The sequence below is a fragment of the Pristis pectinata genome, chromosome 3 (genome assembly GCF_009764475.1).
Source record: "Pristis pectinata isolate sPriPec2 chromosome 3, sPriPec2.1.pri, whole genome shotgun sequence".
Lineage (NCBI taxonomy): Eukaryota > Metazoa > Chordata > Chondrichthyes > Rhinopristiformes > Pristidae > Pristis > Pristis pectinata.
In genome coordinates this window covers 46,142,067-46,149,268 of record NC_067407.1, presented here as the reverse complement: position 1 = coordinate 46,149,268, position 7,202 = coordinate 46,142,067, and the positions used below count along the sequence as shown (strand labels likewise).

General features: G+C 40.2%; 1 protein-coding gene across 5 annotated transcripts in view; it reads left to right on the top strand.

Annotated features, from left to right (window-relative positions):
* The first annotated feature begins 6,806 nt into the window (after nucleotides 1-6,806).
* rnf2 (ring finger protein 2) overlaps nucleotides 6,807-7,202 on the top strand; it is a 39,736-nt gene continuing 39,340 nt past the window's right edge. For 3 of the 5 annotated variants that reach the window (XM_052011669.1, XM_052011672.1, XM_052011674.1), the window contains exon 1: nucleotides 6,807-6,925. The gene's annotated coding sequence lies outside the window, so the exon portion shown is untranslated. The remainder of the gene's footprint in view (nucleotides 6,926-7,202) is intronic. The other 2 variants (XM_052011671.1, XM_052011673.1) reach the window with 2 other exon arrangements.

The window sequence follows — 7,202 nt, the reverse complement described above, 5'->3', positions numbered from 1 at the left end:
ATGTTGCTCTGTTCATTCTGCTGTTATAATTAACTTCCTGAAAAAAGTCACCGCCTTCACCCCGCCCCGTTCCTCACCCAGATCAATTAGACTGGCTTTGCACAACAAGAGTAACTATTGGCGAATAACTAACAATAACTAAGCGACAGGTTGCACAACGTAGTTAAATGATAACAGATCTGTTGAGCACCGAATATCTGCCGTAGATACATTTCCACCCTGCGCCCATGCAAGGGCACTCCTCAAGTTGCCGAGTGGCATTTCATTCCAAGCAGCAGGAATGTATAAGAAGAATTCCTTGGATTTACATCACTAACCAGCTCTCCACTGATTTCCCCAGTGATTTGGGGCTGTGCCCTTTCCCGTAGGTGGCGAGGATGACACGCAGCATTTAACTTGCCAGTTTTGTGTTACAAAGGATAAAACAAACTTCCTTGGAATAGACTGAGTTCTGCCAAAAAATTAATTATAAATAAACTTACCTCGCAATATAGACTATTGTATATTTGCTATCAAGCTCAGCTTTGACCTTAGAGGAATCAAACTGGTTTCCATTTCAACTGTTATTTTGTAACCTCCTTCTGATTACCAATTACCACCTTCTCTCAGCTGATGAAACACTCCTCTTCCCCATTGAACAATACTCACTGATCTAGATGCACCAGTCCACTGTGGCACTGGTAGGAGTGACTTCCCCATGGGCCTTGCGGAGACAAAAGCCCACCTTCACCCTGCGGACTCCTGTTCTGTGTGGCACCACATTCGTGTTAAATAGGACAGACTCAGATCTGGCAGATCAAAATTGGGCATCCATGAGATCCGGTGCGGCCATCAACAGCAGCAGAAATGTGCACTGTAACCTCAGGACCTCCCATATTCCTCACTCCACTGTTACAACCAAACCCAGTTCCATCAGGAATATAGAAAGGCATGTTGGGAGCAGCACCGGATGCACACAAAAACAATGTGCCAACCTGTTGAAGCTGCAAGACATATACGCACATATGTACCAAACAGCAATCCCAGCATGTAACAGACAGATCCCACAACCAACAGACCAGTACTCTAAGACTGATGGGAGGAGGGGGCTCCAAGAACTTCCTCCAAGAACTCACGGCTCATGTAATAGTGGGTCAGTAACTTCAGCACCCCGGGTTCAATCAGACCTCTGGTGCTGTCTGTGTGGAGTTTGCATGCTCTCTCTGTGACCAAATGGGTTTCATCCAGGTGCTCTGATGACCTACCACATCCCAAAGATAAGCTGCTGGTGGGCTAATTGATTACTGTAAAATATTCCTGGTGTAGGTGGGTGATGGGAAAATCAGGGTAGAGTTGATGGGTGAGTGAGAAAGGATAACTTCCATGGAAATAAATGGGCAGAATGAGATTGGTGAGATTCCTTTAAGAGAAATTATCAATTCACCCACTTCTATGTCAGGGCCCAGCACCTGCGTGCTAAAAATAAGGCTGAAGTACTTATAACTGAGAGGTGATGAAGTGCTGAGAGGATGATTCATCTTGACTTCTTCACCCAATCCCCACCATCACAGAAGAGTCTTCAGCCATTCTATTTGCTCCATATGATATCAAGAAACAGTTGAGAGCAATTGATGCAGTAAAGACGAAGGAATCAGGCAATATCCCAGCTGTAGTACTGAAGACCTGCACTCCTGAACTTGCAGCACGTCTAGCCAAGCTGTTCCAGTACAGTTACAAAACTGGCATCGACCTAACAATGTGGAAAATTCAGCGGGTCAGGCAGCATCTACCAACAGTCCATTTCCCTCCATAGATGCTGCCTGACCCAATGAGTTCCTCCAGCTTTTGGTGTGTTGCTCCAGATTCCAGCATATGCAGTCTCTCGTGTCTCCAATGTGGAAAATTCAGTGATGCTGGCAAGGCTAGCATTAAATGCCCATCCCTAATAGGACTTGAGAAGATGGTGATCTATTAATGTAAGATTTAAGATTGACAGCTGGCCATCATTTGCCTTCTGTGTATGCAATATTTCTAACATCACCCCTGAAAGGTCTGGCTCTACTTTCTAGATTATGCACCATGACGCTAAACTCCATAACCAGCAGGAATGTTTCCTCCCTATCTACACTTTCAGTTCCACTTAATATATCATGGGGTCAGTCAAGTGGACTGTTACCCTGGATGGTGTCAAGCTTCTTAGTTTTTGAAGCTGCACTCATCAAAACAAGTGGAGACATGATACTACTTTATTGTGTCTTTGACAAGTTAAGACCATGCCTCTTAACCTATGTCTGTGGCTGGTCCAGTTGAGGTGCTGGTCAATGGTGACCCTTGAGGATATTAATGTTGGGGTAATCACCAAATGTAATAGTTTTGAATGTCATTGAAATACGGCTAGATCACTTTTGTTGTGGTGGTCAGTCCTTGGCACTTTGTGGCATAAACTTTACTTGCTATTAGTCACAACAAGACTGAATGGTCCTCTAGTCTTGCTGAAGTGTTGTAATGGAATTGAAAATTGTCCCATGATCAGACTTACCACTGATGAAACAACTGGAATTGGTGTGTCCTGAGGAGCTGCTTCAGGGACGTCTGATCTGGTCAACATTTTAGAAGCTGAAGCAACATGCCAAATATGGAAAAGGATCCATTTACACCCCAAACGTCTTCCTCTTTGAGAAACAGACAGATCAGTAAGTATCACATGTACATTACCTGGATTTATCTACGGAAATCAAACGTGGGTCTCATTTAATACAGTTTATTTAAGCACTATCTGAGTCAAAGAACCTCTTCACAATATTTATACAAAAGTAAAAGCTGCACCTGCAGTTTTTCCATTGTGGCAACAAATGGCACATCTTGGCCAGCAGAGTGATTGGATGACAACAGTGAAACTGTACACATAGGTTTTATAAAGGTTTTCTACAACCCAAGGCAAGTTTTCAACAAAGAGAAACCCATGCTTGTTAATTTTTGGAAATCAAAGGAAATGACTTTTGGATCTCACTTCATAAAATCCACAGATGGGTCGGAATGAATTACAGGATGGTTAGTGTAGAGAAGGAGGCCATTCAGCCTGTTGATCCATACTAGTTTTATATAACAGCAATTCAGCTCGTACAAATACCAAGCTCCCTCCTCTTGCCCTGCAATTTATTTCCTTTCAGATATTTATCCAGCTCACTTTTGAATGTTTCAAATCAAGCCTCTGGCAGTACATTCTAGATCCACTTGCTCTGTAAAAATAAAATTCTTTGTCCCAGTTTTGGTAATTATTTTTATTCAATATCCCCTGGTTCTTGCCTGCCCACCAACCCAAGGCTGCCAACATTTGTCACTCTGAACACAGTCTGAGACCTCAGAGCAAGTAAATTGGTTGCAAATCAATCAGAATATACATTAAAAAACAGTAAACATAAAGGTGTGCACAATTATCTAAATAATGAAGAAAATGATGATTCTTAAAACCAATAAGGATAACAGAAATGATACTGAAATCTGATACATTTTATGGATACTACAGAGTCTTAGTCTCACAAGTCAGAAAAAGTCATAAGAAGTGATTCTGTTCACATTGTTTCAAGGTAGAACGTCATCACAAATGAAAGGATATTATATAATTACAATACTATATTAAGAAACATAAATTTATAATAAACTGTCATTTAATAACAACAAACTAAAGCTTGCTGTCTTTGCAAACATTCATCTTATTTTGTAGCTAATAAGAAGGAAACAGATGGCAGACAGATCATCTGCTCTCAAGTTACAGAAGCACTCAGAAATTATTATTAAGGCCAGTTATTCTGAAGTCCTGTTGTATTCTCAGTTCATGTCTTAATTATACATGCTTCATGAAGTCTGCTTTCCACAGTTAAGTCACATGGCATGCTATATTTAAATGATGCTCATTATAAAACTTAACAATCTTTATTTAATAAGGGATTTAACATGGTTTATTGAGGTTTCTTTGTGTGCTCAAGGATGTTCAGATATTAAAATCTAATATGGACAAAGTAATTATTCTTAACCAAACATTTAGCATATCATCTCTAAACTGCATTTTATTGCAAATAATTCTTATAAACTATGCCAAATCAGCTGACGCTGGAATTTTGGATGAATAATTTGCTCATGTGATTACTAATATCAACACTAAGCCTCCCCCAACAAAGTGTCAACATCCATTAGTTATATATAATATGACTTTTAGAGTAGGGAAAACTCATTTGTTCTTAACTTCAGAGTTGTACCTTGAATTGAACATTATTGCTTTTCCTCACTGTGACAATTTAATTGCTGATACTGGCAATTTTATTAAGTCTGATTAAGACTGTCACTGTCATGCCAATCAGTGGTGAGTTTTGGGCAGTATTGTACTGTTAATTTGAACACAATAGAAATTGAATTAGAGTTACCCAATCTCATTTCATTTAGGAACCAAAGGGTCAACTGGTATTTCACCAATGAAAGTTCAATTTGAAACTAAAGGCTCAGAGAGGAAATAAATTACAAAAAAAAAACAAATTGTTGTCCTTCTTTGTAAAGACAGCTTTGCTTGAGAGAGATTTATCTTTTCATTTTCTTTAGGACTGATAACTAACCTAGAGCACTGGTGAGTGAATATTGTCATGGAAACAGAATTCAGTATGTTGGAGTGCAGATGTTCGGGCTTATCTTTGCTCATTGACTGTGTGTCCTGCCTTTAAAAAGTGATGTTATAGATTGGTTAAGAGATGCTGTGGTAACTCAGAAATAGCTATACAGATTTTTGTAAGTTAATTATTATTTCAGACTGGAAACATTATTGGAACCATTGCCAAATTAGTAATGTACTGAATTAAGAGCTTAAAATGATTAGGAGAATAATTGATGTATTCAATAGAGATGCTGCTAGTAAAATGCATAAATTCACATAACAAACAATATCACCTGATTCTGTCCAAGTGCTTAAGATGTAGTGAGCTGCAATGCATCCCATTTCAGCACTGACCCCGTTCCTAAAACATCTATGTCATTTGTTACACGTGAATTATTCTCACAAAGATCAAAACCCAACACCAACTTTAATTATACAATTTTACAAACTAAAATATGATGAACATCTTCATTTTCCAGGTCAGTCATTTCATATGTCGTTGCTTCACCGTCTGTCATTGTTCTAACAAAATATATCAATATGTTTGGCTGGGTCACCCTGCCATGATTAAAGCCGATTGTTAAAGTTCAATTTTTTTACCCATTCACAGCAATAATATTGTCGTGAAAAAGTAATTAGCACCATTATTCCATGCCAAGTAATTATATTGCTCAAATCAATTGCAGGTGAGAATTGTGCAACTGTTATCAAATTGCAGTTAGGAGGGAGGATATTATTTCTGTTTGAAAGGTAGTTCAATGAAGTGTGGGAAAGATGGCTATATATGGAATATTTGTTGAACATTGGAAAATTCTAATGTATATGAAAGCCTTCCTTAAACTGGGACTCACATGGTGGTACTTTCACCTTGGAATCAGGTGTTGGGCAGAAATCCCCCTGCACAGACTAACTCTAAAATCTAGATTGACATTCAAAGCGGGCAGATTTGCTTTATTGCTTAAGATAGCATCTTTTGCACGAAGCTCCAAGTTACTGTCTCGGGAAGACACAAAGGTCCAAGATAACCACTGAAAATGCTGGGAACAATAGTAACCCAGAGACCCGGACTAATAATCCAAAAATTCGAGTTCAAATCCCAACACGAGATACAAGAAATTCTGCAGATGCTGGAATCTGGAACAACACACACAAAATGCTGGAGGAACTCAGCAGGTCAGGCAGCATCTCTGGAGGGAAATAAACCGTCGACGTTTCGGGTCCAGACCCCTCATCAGGTTTATTTCCCTCCTTAGATGCTGCCAGACCTGCTGAGTTCCTCCAGCATTTTGTGTATGTCAAATCCCAACACAGCGGCTCTACAAGTTAAACACATTTAATCATCGGAAATAAAAGACCCGAGGGTAGTATTTAAGAACATTTTTTAATGTCAATAATAAAAAAAAGAAACAGCATTATGTGATCATTCTCATATTGTAGTTTGTGGAAGTTTGCAAAATTGGCGGCCGGGTTTCCTTGGGATGCAAACCTTACTATCGAGCAACAGGACGGTGAATGTTCCTGATACCCCACGCTAAAATTAACGTGTGTGGACCTCATTTTAAAACATCACTGGGCGCACAACTGCCGATCCGTCACCAACATCAGCACCAAGCTGACTCCGTGCAAAGTCTTACGTAAAGTGATGGGGGCAATATCTAATACTCCATCCTTCAAATAGATGAAACGCTTTTCTTACCTTTGATACCAACATGAAACAAAGTCGATATTCGGTCATCAACGGTAATTAAAATACAATCTGTTGATTGAGTTTTGTTGCAGTTTGGTAGTCATGCTTAATTAGAACCGTGTTAATGCAAAATCCAAGATACCTGTTAAGGCAAAAGACATTTCCATACAGTGTGACAATTTCCAGCTCACACCTCTCAATTCAATTAGAGACGAGAAATTCTGTGCAAGTCCATACAGATTGAGTTTACAGTGAATAATTTAATTCATGTAATTTTCCAGTACTTTTTTGTATTCCCCTCAAAAAGGACGAGCAATAAAGCAGTGTATTAAGGTATATAGATAACAAAATTTAATGCGGTAAAATAAGACCTGAAATGATGATGATGATGATGCAATCCATAATTATAAGCATTGCATTGCTTTTCTTGCAATGCAAAGGTAATAACTGTGGATGCAAAACGGAGTTATATTCCAGACGCTGATTGCTTTCCCAATGTCCATTGCGGAGACTCGCCATATTGCAAGTAGCTTGGTGCTTCGGGGCTGTTTACATCGCAGGAGGGAGGGGAAAGTGCTGGCAGACCGAGCGGCCCCGGTCTCCTCTTTGCAAGGACGGTGAGTGTGGGGCTGTGAGTGCTGAGGGGTGAGCGGCGGGCGCGGGGAAGGCTGCGGTGCCGGGAGCGCGGGGGAAGAGGCGGGCTGTGATTGTTGGATCCCCGAGTGCGCCGTGTTGCAGCGGCCGCGCAGCTGCTAATCCGGCTCTGGAGCCGGCATGGTTTCACCTTCCCTTAACAATGCTTAGGTTTGCAAAAAAAAAGGCCACTCACTCATTAAATGACCAGTTCGTAAATGTACCTAGTGAATGAGATTCTGGGATGCGGGATCGGTGTTT